Here is a 22147-nt window from a genome sequence, read left to right as displayed (position 1 = left end):
TCAAAGAACCTCTACTAGTAGGCCATCCCAGGTATGTTATGGTGCTTGCTACTATAGCAGCAGATTAGATATGATGGATAGGGGATGAGAGAGAGTAAGAACTCAAGGATTACCTTTGGTTTGTAAGCCTGGGTGACTGGGAGGATGGTATTGCCCTGGACAGTAACAGGGACATTTTGAAGTGGGGAAAAGTTTGAATCTTGAGTCAAAGAACCTGGATGTTCAGATCTCATTTCTCATTTTCACTAGTTCTCTGGCCTTGCTCATTAACTTCCCTGAGTTTCAGTTTCTTCATTGTAAAATGAAAAATGTGGTCTAGGTGGCATGTGTGGTACAGTTGAAAGAGTGGTTCTGATATGCGCAAGGGGCTATAAAACTGTGCATACCCTTTGACTCAGAGTCAAAGGACCTATATCCCAAAGAGATCATAAAAAAGGGAAAAGCATCCACATGTACAAAAATATTTATAGCAGTTCTTTTTTTGGTGGCAAAGAATTGGAAGTTGAAGGGATGCTCATCAGTTGGGCATATATTGGGCATACAATTGTGAATAATATTGTGCTAGAAGAAATGATGAGCAGGCAGATTTCAAAAAAACCTGGAAAGACTGACACAAACTGATGCTGATTGAAGTGAGCAGAGCCAGGAGAACATTGTACACAGAAACAACAATATTGTGAGATGATCAACTTTGAAAGACTTAATTTTCTCAGCAATACAATTGTCTAAAGACAATTCCAAAAGACTCATGATGGAAAATGCTGTCTACATCCAGAGAAAGAACTATGGAGTCTGAAAGCAGATCGAAACATATTATTTTTCTCTTTTTTTATTTCTCTTGGTTTTCCCCTTTTGTTCTGATTCTTCTTTCACAACATGACTGATGTGGAAATGTGTTTGATATGATTGTATATGTATAGCCTGTATCAGATTGCTTGCAGTCTTTGCAAGAGGGAAGGGAGGAAGGGAGAAAAAAAAAATGAAACTCAGGATATATAAAGATGAACGTCTTTACATGTAATTGGAAAAAATAAAATACTATTAAGTGAAGGAGAAAAAGGAAAGAATGGTTCTGGGGTCAGAGGACTTGAGTTCAAATACCACCTCAGATATTATGTGACCTTGGTCATTTAATTTCCTTCGTCCAGAATTTCCCCATTTGCAAAGTGGGGTTAGAAAAGTTAGTCTCTGAGGTCCCTTCCAGCTTTAGAGCCATCATCTTATGTTCCTTCTAAGCTTGGAGCTATGATCTTATGAGTTTGTCTATGCAAAGGGATTGCCTTGCAACTGGGTGGTGTAAAGACATGTAACAAATGTCAGGGGACAGCTATCTCAGAGAGTAGTAATTAATCACTTAATAAATGTGAACTCTTTGCCCTTTTCCACAGTGAGAGATAAGAAAGGAGAACATTGTGACCTGGCATTCTGAGAATTTGCCCACTTGTTTTGAAGAGGTGCCTTTTACATAAAATAAATAGAAGGGAGGGTTCCATTGCATTTGGAATTTGAATTCAATCCTTCCACCCACCATCCCCCAGCCCACCCACACTGCACAAAGTGGTGCTGAGGAGTGATGGAGATTCCACTCCCTTCTGTCCATCTGTCAAATGGAAGAAGAGAAAAGCCATCCCAATTATGGGAAGCTCAAGAGATCCCTTTTCTGAGGCCCCTAAGCTACTATCTGAGAGCAGATTCCTTTGCCTAGCAGGAAAGGTTGATACTGCCAAGTTCCCCTTCTCCTAAATATTTCTCCCCCACCCCTTCCTTCTCCCTCCCTTACATGCTCTAAACACACTCATCAACAGCTGCTGTAGACATCTCTGATGTCAGAGGCCCACTGGCAGTCTTTGCTGTTGGCCAAGAGAGGCTGGTGATTCCAGATTAAAGGCACTAGCTCTCTCTCGTCCCCAGTGATCTCAAGGACCTTCCCTGAAGTCTGTTTCACCAAAATCCACTTCAGATAGGAGCAGCACTGTGTTCTCAGGGCGGTACCCATTTCAGGGGGCCTCCCACATTTCTTATGGTCAGATGCTATGACACAACTCACAGATGGCCTTAGGAGCCTACTTAAGCAATTTAGAGAGGTAACCAGATATAGACCCAGTAACTAAGATAAACAATTTGAACACAGATACCACTGCTCAGGCCAGCCCTGATGAACCCTGGACATCCTAAACTGGCTCACAAAGCAACCTTCATTCCATTCCTTCAGCACAGGTAGTGTTATACTGTTACCCAAATACTGGACCATAATTGCTATCATAAATACCACCTCCAGTTAATCAGAGGAGAATTAATTGGATCTCAGCTCTCAAAGTGAAGTTCTTTGTGGCCATCATGCCTAGGAAAATTCTAATAAAATTTTCTTTTGATTCTATGTTTAACATGGAGATACAATAAAACAGATTGCCATAAATAATAATTGATGTTTCTGTGGTCTGGTCAACATACTGTCTTCTCCAGTCCATTGTGGGCAACAAATAAGCAGAACCTCATGGTGACTGATGAATTCTTCCTGATTCATGAGAAAAGGGGCTCCTACTGAGAAGTCATTGTGCAGACAGGGAAAAATCAAAATTATTTTTCAAACCACCCACGATCAAGAAAATGGACAGAACATTCAGAGAGTCAAAGAATCTCAGGGTTTGGAAGCACCCTGCTATAGTAGTGCCTGCTATAGTAGGTGCCAGGAATTGTGTTGGTCAAGGGGGTTACAAAGATCAAATGAAACCATCCCTGCCCTTGAAGATCTCCCATTCTAATGAGGGATATATGTGTGAAATTGTATCTTATTATCTTTGTAACCTCAGTGCCTAACACGATGCCTGGAACATGTATGTACACACTCACACATACACACAAAAGCGATTCCTCTGAACCCATTGTTTGAGGTCCAGGCCCATTGCAATCCACCTCCCTCCCCCAGCGTTCTCCAAGTAAAGCCTTTTGCAGAAAAGGAGACACTTAAGCTGAATCTGGAAGGAAACCCGAAACTCCAAGAAGTATAAGTGAGAATGGAGAATATTTAAGGCACAGGGGACATCCAGTGCAACATTAAGGAACAGAAAATGAAGTGTTGTGTATGAGAAATATCAAATGGTCCAATATGGCAGGACCAGGGAATCCATGAAAGGAAAGACTGGAAGGAGTAGAGCAGGACTGTGAAGAGTTTTAAATGCCAAACATAAGTTTTTATTTTATTCTGGAGATACAGGGAGCCATTAGCATTTATTGAGTAGAGAGTGATGAGGTCAGGGTTTGGCAGCTGTGTGGAGGATGGATTGAAGCTGGAGAGACATTTGAGGCAGGGAGACTAGGTGAGAAGGGATGAGGGTCCTTGTCAATAGAGAGAAGGGGTCATATGGAAGACACAGGGAAAGAAATGACATGATTTGGCAACTACTTAACTAGGTGAGGGGAGGAATCAAAGGCCAAGATGACTGGAGAGACAGTACAGTAAAAGGAAAATTCAGAAGATGTGAGGCAAAGATAATGAGTTTGGTTCTGATTCCACTCTCACTTCCACTTTTTTAAATCTCTGGTTTCATTCAAGACTCTGCTCAAATGTCTTCTTTTTGGCAGAAGATAAGTTGGTTTGAGAGGCCTATGGGATAGCCAGTTTGTGAGCAGGACCACGAGAATGTTGTATCTAGTAACAACAACAGTGTTATAAGAACACCTTCAAAGGACTAAGTCATTTTGACTATTATAAATATTCAAATTAACTACAAAGAGCATACAAAAGAAAATATTATCTGTATCCAGAGAAAGAGCTGGTAAATAGAAGTATGTATAGAATGGTTAATGGTAGTCATATTTAGGATAGGGGAACGGGAGAAAAAAGAAAAAAAATGTGATAACTATTATATATTTAAAGAAAATGGAAAGTTGCACATAACATATTTGCTGTTTCATGTATAATCATCTTTTTTTCCACTTTGATATGGAAATACTCATTTTATTTCTTAAGTTCAATATAAAATAAATTGAAAACAAACCTCAAAAAGAAATATCTAGCAGTAGGTTGATCATATGGGGTCTCCAGACTCTAAACTGTACATAGAAAGGAATCTTTTCCAAACCATCCCCAATAAATGATCATTCAGCCCTCACATGATGGCCTCCAGCAACAAAGAACTCACATTCTCTGAGATAGCAGCACATTTAATTTTTGGATGATTCTCATTTTTTAATTTTTCCAAGACTACATCTGCCTCTATACAAATTCCATTCATTGCTTAAAATTCTGCCCTTTGGATCCAAAGTAGAACAAGTCAAATCCATCCTCTTGTGTGCCAAACCTTCAAGATCTGAAGACAGCCATCGTAATCTCAGACTTCTTTTCCATAGGCCAAACAATCCTTAGTTCCTTTTTCTGATCCTGCCAGGGTTGCATGGTCTTTCCAGTCTTCTTGATGATCTGATTGACCTTCTCTGGATATACTCTGGTATTCTTCTTAAAACATGATCCCCAGAACTGAGCACAAAATTCCATATGCATTTTGACCTGACCATTATATATCACTATAACCTCTCCTTTATTCTGTTTGTAGCTATTAATGCCATCTAAGATCATGGTAACTTTTTTGCTTGCTATACAACTCTGGGAACTCATATTGGCAACGAAGCTACTAAAATTCACAAGATTATTTTCCATGGGAAATGTAGACTTGTGAAGCTGATTTTTTTGGATTCAAGGGGATGATTTTACGTTTACCTTATTAACTTTCTCTAATTAGGTTCAATCTACCAAGTTAGATTTTGAGACATTTTTTGTATCCTGTTTTTTTTTATCCATTCAGTATTTTAGCTCTCCCCCTGAACTTTGTATCTTGAGCAAATTTGATAAGAATGCCACCTGTGATTTCATCTTAGTGTTTGACAAAAATATTGAATAACATGGGGCCAAGGACAATTCTCAAGGATATTCTAAGGAGATCTACTTCTGAGCTGACACTGCACCATTCATGACTACGCTTTATGTCTAGTCTTTCAACTAATTCTAGATTTATCTAACTGCCTGATCATTAAAAACATCCCCCTCAATATTATCATTACCCTCAATAATAACAGCTCACATTTCTGCAGTACTTTTTGATTTTTGAAGCAGTTTCCATAGATTACCCGAATATTGCTTACAACAATAACGTGATTTTGTTAAATTATTCCCTGAAGCATTATGTTTACATACATATATGTGTAGGTGTATATTTATATTTATATCTATGTATATAAAGCATTTCCATGATCTGTCAGTTGCAGTGGGGTGGTGCAGTGGATAGAGCACCAGTGCAGGAGTCAGGAGGACCTGAGTTCAAATCTCACCTCAGACACTTGACACTCACTAGCTGTGTGACCTTGGGCAAGTCACTTAACCCCAACTGCCTTATCCTGGGCCATCTCCAGTCATCCTGATGAATATCTGGTCACTGGATTCAGATGGCTCTGGAGGAGAAGTGAGGCTGGTGACCTGCACAGCCCTCCTTCACTCAAAACAAAGTCAAGTGCAAGTCATGTCATCATTTCTCCGATGGCATGGTCTTCTTCGTCAACGAAGGATGAACACACTATTTAAGAGCCTTGTAAAAAAAAATGCAGTTAGACTGAGTTTAAATGCTCATCCATCATTCTTTTAATAACACATTTGACAATGTTGCCAGAAATCAAAATTAAATTCACCAGTCTATAGTTAGAAGATTCTTCTTCCTTTCCTTTTTGAAAATCAGAATAATACTTGCCCTTCTCTAACCCTGTAATGTCTCTGGGATTTTTCAGACAGTTGTCACATTCAAAAAGAGCAAGAGACATAATTTCTGGATAATTAATCATTTTGTTAATAATGCTAGCATTTTATTAATAAAAGAGGTCAGTGGCACTCTTGAATACCAAAAACCAATCATGGCAATGGGCTCATAGTTTATAAGCCCTTGGAAAAGTGGGTGTCAATCAACTCCAATTAGTTAACATTAATGAAAGAGAATGAATATTACAATAAGAGGTGGACCCATTTTAATAAGAGGCTGTGGGATGTAACTTATGTCATTTACCTCTAAATTGTCCAGCTTTGGGCAATCTATTCAAATAATTTACACCCCCCACCCAAGCCTGAGCAGACCACAAATGGGCTGTGAGTTTCACCTTAGATTAAATTCCTTGTAAGGTTGAGTGGGGTAACAATACCTACACTGTGGAAGAGTATTATTAACTTAATCTCATTATTAGTACTGTCCTTCACAGACTGAACTTTGAAATATGAACTTTAGAAAAAGGGGAACTCTGGACCTCCCCAAATCATTGGTCATTAATAATCATTTCTCTCAGCAATTACATCTCTCAGTACTCTGGCTGAATAAAAGTTGGTTGAACTTATTGAGAGAAGACAGGTGCTCTCTTATTTTTGCCCTCAATTATCTTTGGTTTCAACTTCCACTAAATATATTTCTTCTGATCCACTGAATATTTTCCATGCTACAGAAAACAAGCAAAATAAGAGATAATTCTTCCTTCTCAGTGTCATTTATTGCTGTCACTTCTTCCACTCTAAGGCTATTGCATGTACAAGCTTCCCTTTACCCCAACATGGCTGGTGTGGCATATTCAGCAGAAGGTCTTCTACTTGTTGCTCTCCTCCCTTTTAAGGTAACCTGGTGTGTATGTTCATCCTTCATTGCCAAAGAAGACCATACCATCAGAGAAATAACGACATGACTTGCACTTGACTTTGTTTTTGAGTGAGGGAGGGCTGTGCAAGTCACCAGCCTCACTTTTCCTCCAGAGTCATCTGAATCCGGTGACCAGATATTCATCAGGATGGCTGGAGATGACCCAGGATGAGGCAACTGGGGATAAGTGACTTGCCCAAGGTCACACAGCTAGTGAGAGTCAAGTGTCTGAGGTGAGATTTGAACTCAGGTCCTCCTAATTTCTGCACTGGTGCTCTATCCACTGCACCACCTGGCTGCCCCAAGGTTACCTGGTATATAGCTTGTATATGAGTAATTATATACATATTGGCTCTCCTCTTAGAAAGCCCTTGGTCATTACTGGTTTGGGTCCTGATTGGCTCAGAGTGAATGTAAACAAGAATGGTTTCTGTTTTGGCCAGAAACCCTGAGGATCTTCCCCTCCCTCTTTTCTTATTAAGACTTAATCACTTCTTGGGTACTGCCTCAGTCTAACTGAGACCTGCTAAAGAGCTTGAAAAGGCCAACATGTCCCACTGCATCCTGGGCCATCTCCAGTCATCCTGGTCTATATCTGGTCACTGGACCCAGATCACTCTAGAGGAGAAAGTGAAGCTGGAGACTTTGCACAGAGCTCCCTCACTTAAATCTAATTCATTTGCAGTCACGGCATCACCTCCCTGATGTCATGGTCCTCTTCCAGAACAAAGGATAAACGGCAGCAGCGGTTCATTAGAAAGTAAGCTCCTTGAGAGCAAGAACACTTTTGATTTTTCTTTGTATCTCCACTGAGCTGAGTAGCATAGTAAGCACTTAATATCTGTTGATTGATAAATTTAAAAAGTTCTTTGAGTTTTCTTCTACATCTATCACCATTTTCATCTCATTCTGAGTTTTAGCCCTCTTCTTAAGAAAGAGAGCCATTTATTTCCAATTATCCATTCTATGCTTCCTTTTATATACACCTTTAAAACAGAATCTAAGATGATCAATTAATTCCTTCTGCATACACTTTTATTCATTTACATTGGAGACTGAATTGTCTTATGGTGTCATTCTAGAAGCTTGCTTGTTCCCAAATCTCCCCTGGAAACTTCTGGGGTTTCCAAGGATGGGGAGATATGCAACTTGGATCTTTTGGGGATGACAAACTTCCTGGATACGTTCCAAATAGTGTCTAGCACTGAAAGCTTTTGTGTTTTAGAATAAAATGGGAAATCCTGAATGGTTTGATTGCTAATGGTAGTCATGGGTTATTTAAAAAAGAGCTTCTAAAAGTCTGTCTCCTGTGTGCAACTCTGTCTTGTTGTAATGCTGCCATATGGAGGGGGTGGGGGGGGTGGAGGATGGGGAGTGCTCTTTCCCCAGCCCTACTGCCCCGGTCCCTATTCAACTAGGTGAGTTTGCTCTTAGGTTACTATTGGTCTTTTCCATTTTGCGTTTCCTTTCCTGAGGTTTCATTTTCCTGAACATAGATCTCAAGGTTGACCTCTCCAGGTCTGTACACTATCTTATGAGTCTGAAAGGTCATGAAGTCTGAGTGCAATGAGAGGAGCACGTGGTTGGGCCAACCAGTTATATGTGGATGTGGCTGAGGAAGTTCAAATTTAGAATGGAGTGATAGTACACAACCAAGATGAAATTAAAATTCTGGGGGAGAAGTGGTGTTCAGAGCTGTGTGGACCTGGTCACTGCAATGAAGGACACTGAATGTGATAACTGGGAGAGTTCTCTAAGCTGACACCAAATGAACTATCTGAATATCTGTTTAATTCTTTGGCTCAACATCTTATCACTTCAGAAAATCATAGAGCCTAAGGGTTTGAAGGGATTGAAAAGTTCATCTAATCCAACCTGTACTTGAATCATAATCCCCTCTTCAGCCTCCTTGGCAGACTAGGAAGAAGCATATGAATAAAGAAGAGCAGCAAGGGGAAATAGTGGCCAGAAGTAAGCCACCATTAATACTGATGATCTCATAACTATACAGACATGAAAAAAGCATTAATAGCAAATAAATTAGAAGTCCTAACTCAAGTAAGGCAAATTTGACCTGATTGGTTCAATTATGACTTTGTGAGACAGAGACTCATGGCAAAAATATGGATGTAGAAGGATCTACTTATTCAAATGGAACAAAATAGAAAAAAAAGGCAGGGGGAGGCCATGGGGTAACATTATATACTAATGAGATACCCACCACAGGAATGCCTTCTAACCTGATGACCAGACTTACCTATTTAGGGTTTTCTCTAAATTTGTTGTTGTTCAGTCATTTCAGAGTGTCTGACTCTTCATGACCCCATTTGGGGTTTTCTTGGCAGAGATACAGAAGTGATTTTCCATTTCCTTCTTCCAGCTCATTTGACAGATGAGGAAACTGAGGTGAACAGAGTAAAATGACTTGTCCAGAGTCACACAGCTAGTAAGTATCTGAGGTCAGATTTGAACTCAGAAAGATGAGTCTTCCTGACTCCAGGACTTACACTCTATCCACTGTGTCACCTACCTGTCCTTTCTCTAACTAAAGCTACCCCATTTGTGTACCCTCATTTATTGGATCAAGAGGTTGGAAACTATTCCCTAACTGTTTTCTATATTGTTTCATTGCCAATCCTTTATCCTATCTGTGAGTTTTTCCCAGAACTTCCATTCTGAGGAAAGGACCAGATCAGCCAGGCTTCATTCTCTGGACTTGGAACTATGCTTCAGCTTCCTTCTCCCTTTGCCCTGGTGGCCTCCTTCTCTCATTAGTGAGCTCCTCCCATAACCTCCATTTTGAGGAAGGTTCTGGAATGACATTGTGATGTCTGGTTTTGAAGAGGCAGTCTGGGATGTGGTCTCTTACTCACGCCTCTTGCAATTCACTTAGTAATACATTGAGTAGAACTGGACAGCACCAGCATCCCAAGAAATATTTGTGTTATGTTGAGCTAGTTCCTAAATGTCCAGGACAAGCCAATTTATATACACACAACTGGGTAGAATCTAGAGTGAAACATTCCTTCATGGTCCCCAGCTTGAGCTCTCAAGGGCTTTATTTCCTGAGTCACTGGCCCTGAGAGTAAGGGCTAGTGCTTAGAAGCTCTACTATCACTGGTTTCACTTGGGTTATGTGGGACTGTTTGATACAGTGTAAAATATATGGGCTATAGACTTTAAGGGCCTGTGTTTAACTCCTGCTTCTGGTGCTTATTACTTATGTGACCTTAGACAAGTCATTTTATCTCCACAAGTCTCAGTTTCCTCATCCATAAAATGAGGAGGTTAGACCATACAACTTCGATGATATCCTTAACTCTAAATCTGTGTTCCTGGTGGGTCACTTCTACATTTGAAAAAAAAACCCTGGACATTAGCAAAGTCTTGATCTAGGTATATGGAGACTCTGCTCTAGGTAGTTCCAGGTCAGTGTGATGTTCTGAATTGATAAGGAGCAGGGAGATAGATTGGTTCTGGCGGGGACCCCACTATACCAAAATTGCGATGTTCCCTTGCCCCCTTGGGCCCTTGGTGTGATACTACATAGCAAAGACAACAGTATAAACATACATATTGCTATCTGCCAATGTCAGCTTGAGTCAGAACCCTCATCCCTTCAAATTCCACTGAATTTTCTGGATTGAGTTATACGGGTTATAACTGATCTAAGTAAGAGAGGAAGGCCAAGAAGTTAAAATGACCATGTCTCATTAGGATCTATTGACCCAGCTGAGAGTTGAAGTGTGTTTCTAGTGAAGTGTGTTATTTGAGGTCTGATGCAGTGAACTGGGTCTGACTCAGGCTGGTCTAATATTGGAACAATAGCAGACACTTATAGGTCATTCAACAGTAAATAAAAAGAGGTTTGCTTCGCCATCGTACTCAAGTGGATTAGACTCTGCCCCCTCATCTCCACGTAGAAACCTATCTGGTTAACAGGGTAGGGTTGACTTACCTGGTTTTAGAGAATCTCCAGAATCTGAGATGATTCAAACCCCATGTAAGCCATTTTGTATACCTTAGATGAACAGGACTTCATATGACTGGTGTAACGTTACCAAAAAGCTGCCAAGCTTAAGCCTTGGCCTCCTAAACCAGTCAAGTCTTGGGAACAACTCCTTTGACTTTTTTGGGGGGAAAATGTCTAGAGGGAGAGGAAATCTAGCTAAATATACCTGATACAGTCTCATCTGGCTTAATTCTCATGCGTTTATTATGGTCTAGACTTACCAAACCTTCCATTAGTTAGTGTGTCTAGGTCAACTGGATCCACTAGAGATCCTGTTCCATTACACAAAAATGACTGATGTAGTTTGTAATGGATTTCCCTCTTCTACCAGTGCTCTCAAATCCTTTTTTGTTGGCAAGTTCAGTTCAAATTATGCTGTCAAAAACCTTACAACATTCCTAAAGGATGCCTTCAAAGTCCATTGTCTGGAGAGTTTTACCCATTGGATGAGACATGACAACTCCAGTGGTTTGCCCTACCAATTGAGAACTCAGGGAAGCTACACAGCTACATTCAATGTAAACTTCTAAGGATTGAGGTTAAAACAAATTTCAGCAGGAAAATGAAGCCATGAATATCCCAGATCCAGCCAGAAAATTTCCCATTAGTGTTTTCTGATCTGATCCATACCTTTCATGGAGGTATTCATCTAGGATCACCCCAAGCTCTCTTCCTGGAAAGGATATGTGGTACTGATTCCCCTGTTGTTAGTGGGGGATTTCCTGAGTTCAAATCTTGCCTCACATACTCACTAGTTGTGTGACTTTGTGCAAACCACTTGGCATCTCAGCTTCAGTTTCCTCATCTGAAAAATGGGAATAATGATACCTCAAAATGAATAAAAATTTTAAAAATAATAATAACCACCTACCTCACAGGATAATTTGGAAAGATCAAGAGAGATAACGTATATAAAGCACTTTGCAAACCTTAAAGTCCTATATAAATACTAGCTATTATTATTATTGTTAATAATATTGCAAGAGTGAACCAAGATGATATTGTACCCCTTGCTCTGAGATGGACCTGTCATTGAGTGGAGTACTTTATAATATTGATGGAACCGCCCCTGGTTTGGAGAGGCATTAGGAGAGATGGGAATGAGGGTAACAACACTTGTTACTGGTAAGTTCCTGTATAGACCAAAATCAGGATCATAGGTAATGTGAACCAGCCAAGATCAAAAAAAAAGGACAGAACCAGGAGACAGCATTTGAAGTGAAAGCCAGTTCAAAACTGGGAATTACCTCAAGGTCCTAGAAAAGGTTAGCAAAAGAAGAGGTCCGGGGTTCAGGCTACGATAATTAGGACTTGACTGGGTGTTGAGAAAGACAAAAAAAAATTCGTAATTTGATCTACTCATAGAATCATATATTTAGAACAGGGAGAGACCTTAGAAGCCATTGAGTTCAAACCCCTAATTTTACAGGTGAAGAAAATGAAGCAAAGAGAGTTTAATTGATTTGCCAAGGTTCACACAGATAGTTAAGTATTTGATGGCAGGATGTGAAAGTAGATCTCCCAACTCCAAGTCCAGAACTCCATCTTCTAAACCACGCATCCACCTAGTTGGTACAGTTGCTTTTATATCCAGTGCTAACTTTCACTTTCTTCTGAAATCCTTCCAGCTACAGAGCTCCTGCTTCCACCACCCATTTTATTCTCCATGGCAACAACCAAGTCCATATGACATGGGGTGGCAACTCAGGTAATGTTGTACTTGTCAAAACATCATCATATCCATTATCTCATTTAATTCTTAGAATACTCAATGAGGTAGAACTAGTTATTATCCCCAATTTATGGGTGAAATAAGAAATGGTTGTGAGCTGTGTAAGATTTCACAGCAAGTCAATGGCAGATCCCATTGATATGCTTAGAACTAGAACTAGAGCCCAGTCCATTTCTCATTCCACTATGAGCAATACCTCCCATGCCAATCAGATACAAAACCAAAAGACAGTCTGTCGATCCTCTGTTTCTGATGGGATTAAAATGTACTCATTTGAAATCATTATTGCTCCTTGGCTGTCTACCACAAATAGAATATTACATCTTGATGGAAGCCATATTCCATTTGAAACATGGTTCCAGAGGGTCTACTGAAATATGGTTTGAGGCCTTGGTCCCTCTCTCCAGTTCTATGATGGCCAATATATCATAGGAGATGGCCACCAAAGAACCACGAAATTTGTACCATGAACCATGGCCAATGACCTTACCACCAATTCTTTGTGTATAGAGAAAACCAAAACAAGAAAAAGAAGGTCCATTCTTTTTTCTTCTCCCTTGTCTACTGGTTAAGAACATTTCAATATCTCTCCTTCTTAGTATTCTTTTTCCCCCTCCCAATACCACTTGTTCTTAGGGCACAGTTACCTACTAAGTCCCCAAAAGAGGAATTGACAATCACAAAACTATACAAAGGGATATGAACAATGGAACGTATGAAACTGGCAGGCCTCCAGTCCAGCATTCATGACTCCTGCCATGGAGGGGAAATTTATTGCAACTGCTCTGAGCCATAATAGACCAATCAGAATTTGGACAATTCTGCCCAGGAGGGCACAAGTCGATATACTAGCATCAGGTCAAGTCAGTATGATTGATTCAAACAAAAGCTACTGCTTGGGCAGGCAAAGGTAGGAAATAACACATTAAAATAATGAGTGACTGCACCAGTGATTTCACTTGGCCTAAGGTAAGGAAAAACCCCAGAAATCTGGGCTTTTAGGACTTTAACTTGTAGGAGAGTCCATTATTATATAATAAAATCTCCCCCAGGGAGTAGGGAAACTATTACAGCCTTGATCTCACGCTAAGTCTTTTAGTAGCCTCTAGCAATCATGTTAGCATGCTCCAAAAGACAAGTGTCCTTGACTGGAAGTCTGGTAACTCAACTCTCTCCCAAGATCTGTCAAAGTGTTACTTACTATCTGGCCTGGAGCAATCTGCTTAATCTAGCTATACTTGAATTTTTCCACTTAAAATAAAGATAATCATAGAACCCACAGCCTCTGAGGTCTATATAAAATTTTAGAAAACATTCGGTAAATAAGCAAGATGAACAAGCTATCCTATTAGAAAGAGGCAATTGGGTCATAGAGTTGGAAAGAAACTCACATCTAGTCCAACCCTATGGTCCAGAGTCTGACACTTGCCCAAGATGACTCAGCTAATAAATGGGAAAGGTAATATTTGAACCCAGACCCTCTGAATTCAAATCCAGCACTTTTCCCATTAGACCATAGGTATGTCTAAGACCTAGTGGGATAACATATGTACCTGGACCATAGAACGATATTCTTTGCTACAAAGAAATAGTATAGGTAAATAGAATGAGCTGGATATTAAGAAGATATACTCATATGAGCAAATCTAGGAGCTAGAGGAAGAAAAAGTTTGGGTGAAGGTAAGTGGAGACAGAAATAGAAAAGTTTATCAGAGGATATATGTACTACATGCCACTTGGACAGAAAGAAGAAATAGCTGTTCTAATCACAAACCGGGAATGGAGGCATGATATAGAAGTGATGGTGGCTCCTGAAGAGATATTTTTTTGATGTTGAGGTGGGGGATGGGGACTATTTATTTGTACAAAAATACTTATAGCAGCTCTTTTTGTGGTGGTTGAGAACTGGAAATTGGGGGATGTCCATCAATTAGGGAATGGCTGAACAGGTTGTGGTAAATGATTGTGATAGAATATTATTGTGTTATAAGAAGTGATGAGGGGGGCGGAGCCAAGATGGCGGAGTGAAAGCAACGACTCACCTAAGCTCCTGGAAAAACTCCTCTGGATATCTCTGGGGGGAGAGTCTGACCAGACTTTGGAGGTGTAGAATCCAGTGGGTGATGGACTTTAACGGATTCGGAGCCCAGGCTGGACCAGAGGGTCCACGGGAGGGATCTGTTCCGCGGGGGTAAGACCCCGGCGCACAGTGAAGCGCGGTCGGCGCGGCAGGGCGGAGGAGAGGAGCCCGAGACTGGCGGGCGAGACCAGCGGAGCAGGAGATAAGCCAGGCCGAGCCGGTGAGAGCCGCTGAGTGCCAGACATCAGCGCAGCAGCCCTTGAAATCTTCAGCCTGAAGACGGACTTCGGTGGGTCACTACTTCAACTTCCAGGAACTGGGATGGCAGAGTGATCAGTAAGTGCTCTCTCCTCCCCCCTGATGACCATGAGGGACCCATAAAATTCTTCCCCAGATTAATCCTGGATCAGCGGGAACAGCAGAAGGGGGCGGGTGGTCTCATAACACCAGAGGCTGGAAAAGTGGCAAAGGGGGATTCTTCCTACGGTGGCAGAGATGGCTGGAGGGACAGACGACCCAGGGCAGAGAAAATTCACACTGAGACCCAGGCAAGCCTCAGAGTCAGGAGACGAGCCCCAGGAGGGGCGGGGACACGTGTTAGCTTCTAGGCGTGCCCCAGCCCTCCAGGGGAAAAGGGAAGACAATAGGGAAGCTGGGATCACCATCCCCTGACCTTGCCTTTGCCTCAAGTCAGCTGAGGAGATATCCTGAGGACAGACCACCCCTCCCACATACCTAACAAGCTAACCCCAGGGTTGATCTGGGAAACAAAAAACAAAAGCCTGCTTTTAGCCTAGACACACATCAGCTCAACTTAAAGATCTGTACCTTCTGACTGAAAGAACCAAAAGCTACAACACTCAGCCAACATCATGAATCGGAAAAAGCAGACGAAAAGTGAAAAAACCATAGAATCTTTCTATGGGGATAAGGACCAAAACACAAACACCAAAGAGGTTAGAGCTGAGACTGTACTTCCATCTGAAACCTCAGATGGGACTATGAATTTCTCGCAAGCACAACTAGATTACCTGGAACGTCTGAAGAAGGATATAAAAGAAAAACTGGCCAATGATTTTAAAACTATAAAAAAAGAATTCACTGATGAGAACATCACCCTGAAAAAGAAAATTGAAGAAATGGAAAAGGAAGTTCAAAAATTAACTGGAGAGAATAATTCCCTAAAAGGAAGAGCTAATCAAATGGAAAAGGAAACCCAAAACCTAATTGGGAAAATTGATCAGATGGAAAAGGAAACCCAAAACCTAACTGGGAAAATTGGTCGAATGGAAAAAGAAGTACAAAAATTAAATGGAGAAAATAGCTCCTTAAAGGGAAAAATTGGTCAGATGGAAAAGGAGATGGAAAAGCTAACTGAAGAAAACACTACGATGAAGATTAGAATTGGGCAAGTAGAAACTAATGACTCAATGAGGCAACAAGAATCAGTCAAACAAAATCTAAAGAATGAAAAGATAGAAGAAAATCTAAAATATTTAATTGGAAAAACAACTGACCTGGAAAATAGATCCAGGAGAGAAAATCTAAGAATTATTGGCCTGCCAGAAACCCATGATGAAGAAAAGAGTCTGGACAATATCTTCCAGGAAATCATCAAGGAAAACTGTCCAGAAGTACTAGACTCAGAGGGCAAAATAGTCATCGAAAGAATCCACCATTCCTCTCCCGAAAGGGATCCCCAATTCAAAACCCCAAGAAATATAGTTGCCAAATTCCAGAGCTATCAAGTGAAGGAGAAAATACTACAAGCAGCCAGAAAGAAACAATTCAAATATCAAGGACACACAGTCAGGATCACACAGGACCTTGCAACTTCTACATTAAAAGATCAAAAGAATTGGAACCCAATATTCCGTAAGGCAAAGGAGTTGGGACTTCAACCAAGGATCAACTACCCAGCAAAGTTCAGCATAACATTTCAGGCAAGGAGAAAGTCATTCAACAAAATAAGGGATTTCCAGAGCTTCCTGACCAAAACACCAGAACTCAATAGACAATTTGATCTTCAAATGCAGGTCTCCAGAGAATCATAAAAAGGTAAACAGAGGGGAAAAAACAAAAACAAAAACTTGCTACTCAATTAGGGCAAACTGTTTACCTCCCTATAAGGGAAGATGATACCTGTTAATCTTGAGAACTGTGCAGCTATTATGATAAAAGGGATATATGTAGAGGGAACGGGCATAAAGTAAATGATGTCATGTCAAAAATATGATTTAAGTATGAGAAGGGAATGTAATAGGAGGTGTGGAAAGGGGGAAGCAGAAAATGGCAAATTATATCACAGGAAGAAGTACAAAACTATAGTAGAGGGAAGGAGGGGAGGGAGATGAGCATTGTTTGAGAGGTACTCTCATCTGATTTGTTCAAAGGAGGGAACAATAATCTTAAGTAGATAAGCCTAACTAGCTCTATAGGTAGTAGGAGGGGAAGGGGGAAGAAAGGGGAGGGTGGCTAAAAGGGAGGAAAGAAGCAATAAGAGTAAAGGGAACTAAAAGGGAGGGGGGTCAAAAGAAGGAGGGGAAGGCTGCAGGAGGAGGGGGAGAAAAGTGAATACTATTGAGGAGGGGAAGGGAGACGGGAGAGCTAAAAGCACAAATGGTGGGAAAGAGGTTGGAGGGAAATACACAGATTGTAATCATAACTGTGAATGTGAATGGGATGAACTCTCCCATAAAACAGAGACGGATAGCAGAATGGATTAAAAGCCATAATCCAACAATATGCTGCTTACAAGAAACACATTTGAAACGGGGGGATACACATAGGATAAAGGTCAAAGGATGGAGCAGAATATATTGTGCTTCAGCTCATGTAAGAAAGGCAGGAGTAGCAATCCTAATCTCAGACAAAGCAAAAGCAGAAATAGATCTAATCAAAAGGGATAAGGATGGAAACTATATCCTGCTAAAAGGCACCATAGACAATGAAGCAATATCATTACTAAACATGTATGCTCCAAGTGGTATAGCATCCAGATTCTTAGAGGAGAGGTTGGGGGAGTTGAAGGAAGAAATTGATAGCAAAACTATACTAGTGGGGGACCTCAACCTCCCCCTCTCTGAACTCGATAAATCCAACCTCAAAATAAACAAGAAAGAGGTTAAGGAGGTAAATAAAACTCTGGATAAGGTAGATATGATAGATCTTTGGAGAAAATTAAATGGGAATAGAAAGGAATATACTTTTTTCTCAGCAGTACATGGAACATTTACAAAAATTGACCATGTACTAGGACATAAAAATCTCACAATCCAGTGCAGAAAGGTAGAGATAATCAATGCATCCTTTTCAGATCATAATGCATTAAAAATTACATGTAATAAAAGGCCATGGAAAGAGAAACCAAAAATCAATTGGAAACTAAATAATCTAATTCTAAAGAAGGGTTGGGTTAAAGAAGAAATCATAGAAACAATCAACAATTTCATTCGAGAGAATGACAATAGTGAGACAACATACCAAAACTTATGGGATACTGCAAAAGCAGTTATTAGGGGAAGTTTTATATCTCTGAATGCTTACATAAATAAAATAGAGAAAGAGGAGATCAATGACTTAGGCTTGCAGTTGAAAAAGCTAGAAAAAGAACAAATTGAAAATCCCCAAGTAAATACCAAATTAGAAATACTGAAAACCAAAGGAGAGATTAATAAAATTGAAATTAAGAAAACTATTGAATTAATAAATAAAACCAATAGTTGGTTTTATGAAAAAACTAATAAAATTGATAAACCTTTGGTCAATCTGATTAAAAAAAAGAGAAAGAAGAAAACCAAATTACTAATATTAAAAATGAAAGGGGTGAACTCACCTCCAATGAGGAGGAAATTAAAACAATAATTAGAAACTACTTTGCCCAACTTTATGCCCACAAATTCGATAATCTAAACGAGATGGATGAATATTTTAAAAAATACAAATTGCCCAGATTAACAGAAGAGGAAGTTGAATACTTAAACAACCCCATCTCAGAAAAAGAAATTGAACAAGCCATCAATGAACTCCCTAGGAAAAAATCTCCAGGGCCAGATGGATTCACAAGTGAATTCTATCAAACATTTAAAGAACAGTTAATTCCAATACTACATACACTATTCTTGAAAATTGGGGAAGAAGGAGTCGTTCCAAATTCTTTCTATGATACAAATATGGTTTTGATACCCAAACCAGGAAGAGACAAAACAGAGAAAGAAAATTATAGACCAATTTCCCTAATGAATATAGATGCAAAAATTTTAAATAAGATTTTAGCAAAACGAATACAGCATCTTATCACGAGATTAATACATTATGATCAGGTAGGATTCATACCAGGACTACAGGGCTGGTTCAATATTAGGAAAACTATTAGCATTATCGATCACATCAACAACAAAGCTAACAAAAACCACATGATTATCTCAATAGATGCAGAAAAAGCTTTTGACAAAATACAACATCCATTCCTACTAAAAACATTGGAGAATGTAGGAATAAAGGGAACTTTCCATAAAATAATAAGCAGTATCTATCTAAAACCTTCAGCAAGCATTATATGCAATGGGGATAAGCTAGATGCATTCCCAATAAGATCAGGGGTGAAACAAGGTTGTCCATTATCACCACTATTATTTAATATGGTACTAGAAATGTTAGCTGTAGCAATTAGACAAGATAAAGATATCCAAGGAATTAAAATAGCCAAAGAAGAAACTAAGTTATCACTCTTTGCAGATGATATGATGATTTACCTAGAGAATCCCAGAGATTCAAGTAAAAAATTACTAGAATTAATAAACAACTTTGGCAAAGTTGCAGGGTACAAAATAAACCCACACAAATCTTCTGCATTCCTATATATTAGCAACAAAGTCCAACAGCAAGAGATAGAAAGAGAAATCCCATTTAAAGTTAGGGTAGACAGTATAAAATACTTAGGAGTCTACCTGCCAAAACAAACCCAGGGATTATATGAACACAATTGCAAGACACTTTTTGCACAAATAAAGTCAGATTTAAGTAAGTGGAAAAACATTAGTTGCTCATGGGTAGGCCGTGCTAATATAATAAAAATGACAATTCTACCCAAATTAATATACTTATTTAGTGCCATACCAATTAAACTATCAGACAATTACTTTCTAGAGCTGGATAAAATAATATCAAAATTCATTTGGAAAAACAAAAGGTCCAGAATATCAAAGGGACTAATGAAAAGAAATGCTTGGGAAGGTGGCCTAGCGCTACCAGACCTCAAACTGTACTATAAAGCAGCAATTATCAAAACCACTTGGTATTGGCTAAGAAACAGAGAGGTAGACAAGTGGAATAGACTTGGCACTCAAGATGCAGTAGGCAAGGAATATAGCAACCTTCTGTTTGATAAACCCAAGGACCCCAGCTTCTGGGATAAGAACTCATTGTTTGACAAAAATTGCTGGGAAAACTGGATAACAGTGTGGCGGAAATTAGGCATAGACCCATACCTGACACCGTACACAAGAATAAAGTCCAAATGGGTACATGATTTAGGTATAAAGATCGATACCATGAATAAACTGGAGAAGCAAGGAATAGTGTATTTATCAGATCTATGGAGAAGGGAAGAATTCTTTACTAAAGGAGAGATAGAATGCATTATGAAATGCAAAATGGATAACTTTGATTACATTAAACTGAGAAGTTTTTGCACAACCAAACCCAATGCAACCAAAATCCGGAGGGATGTAGTAAATTGGGAAAGAATTTTTACAGCTAAGCTCGGGGATAAAGGCCTCATTTCTAGAATATATAGAGAACTGATCCAAATGTATAATCATACAAGTCATTCCCCAATTGATAAATAGTCAAAGGATATGAACAGGCAATTTTCAGAGGAAGAGGTTAAGGCTATCTATAATCATATGAAAAAATGCTCTAAATCACTATTGGTTAGAGAAATGCAAATCAAAACAACTCTGAGGTACCACATCACACCTATAAAATTGGCAAACATGACAGAACAAGAAAATGATAAATGCTGGAGAGGATGTGGGAAAGTTGGAACACTAATTCATTGTTGGTGGAGCTGCGAGCGCATCCAACCATTCTGGAGAGCAATTTGGAACTATGCCCAAAGGGCTACAAAAATGTGCATACCCTTTGACCCAGCAATATCGCTACTAGGACTATATCCCCAAGAGATCATAAAAATGGGAAAGGGTCCCACATGTACAAAAATATTTATAGCAGCACTCTATGTAGTTGCCAAAAACTGGAAGTCAAGGGGATGTCCATCAATTGGGGAATGGCTGAATAAATTATGGTATATGAATGTAATGGAGTACTATTGTGCCATAAGAAATGATGAACAAGAAGACTTCAGAGAGGCCTGGAAGGACTTATATGACCTGATGCTGAGTGAAAGGAGCAGAACCAGGAGAACTTTATGCACAGCAACAACCACAGTGTGTGAGAGTTTTTTCTGGTAGACTTAGATTTTTGTAATAACACAAGAACTTCTTACCAAAAAAAAAAAAAAATCCCAATGGAGGATCTCAAGGCAAAATACCTGCCACACTCAGAGAGAGAAATATGGAAGTCACTCACATATTGTAGCAGATCATGTTTGTGTATGTGTATGTGTTTGTGTATCATGTTCTGATTTGTTATACGATTTCTTTCATTTATCTTAGTCTGACTACATAGCATGACTATAGTGAAAATATACTCAATAGGAAAGTATATGTAGAATCTATACAGAATTGTATGCAGTCGTGGGGAGGGAGGGGGGTAGTGGGGAGTAGGTGGGGAGGGATAAAATCGCAATTGTATGGCAATGATTGTTAAACATTACAAAATAAAAAAAAAAAAAAAGAAGTGATGAGCAGGATGATTTCAGAAAAACCTGGGAAGACTTACATGAACTGATACAAAGTGAATTGAGTAGAACCAGAATATTGTACACAATGATAGCAATATTGGGTAATGAAGAACTGTGAATAACAATTATTTTCAACAGTACAATGGTCCAAGACAATCCCAAAGGTCTCATGATGGAAAATGCTGTCTGCCTCCAGAGAAAGAACTGATATTGCCTGAATACAGACTGAATCATACTGTTTTCCTTCCTTCCTTCTTTCCTTCCTTCCTTCCTTCATCTCTTTTTTCTTCCTTTCTTTATCTCTTTCCTTCTTTCTTTCTTCCTTCTTTCCTTCGAGTTTTCTTGTGCAAAATGTCTAATATGGAAATGTTTTATATGATTGTACACATATAACTTACATCAGATTGCTTACTGTTTCAGGAAGAGGGAGAGGAGGGATAGAATTTGGAAATCAAAACTTGGAAAAGAAAACAAATGTTAAAAATTGTTTTTACGTGTAAATGGGAAAAAATTTTTAAAAATTTTAAAAAAGAAGCAAGGGTAGCCTTCAGTTATCTGGACATCTGTTTGAGCTTTCTCGCTACCAAAAGCAGGACAACTAATGATTTATTGAAACTCTAATTATAATTTCATCCTTCAAAAGGTGAAGAAACCAACGAGAACTTCAATCCCAAACCAGATTCTTATTAATTAGGAGGATTATATTGTTGGAATGGCAATGGTGAGAACTTTGTGAATAATTTGACTGATGCATTTTAGAATTTGTGATAGAGGAGAGGAAGACTGGCTCTGGTAT

This window comes from Notamacropus eugenii, chromosome 1 (assembly GCF_028372415.1).
Source record: "Notamacropus eugenii isolate mMacEug1 chromosome 1, mMacEug1.pri_v2, whole genome shotgun sequence".
In the NCBI taxonomy this organism is placed as follows: domain Eukaryota; kingdom Metazoa; phylum Chordata; class Mammalia; order Diprotodontia; family Macropodidae; genus Notamacropus; species Notamacropus eugenii.
The sequence above is the reverse complement of the archived record's forward strand: the minus strand, read 5'-3'. Positions refer to the sequence as shown.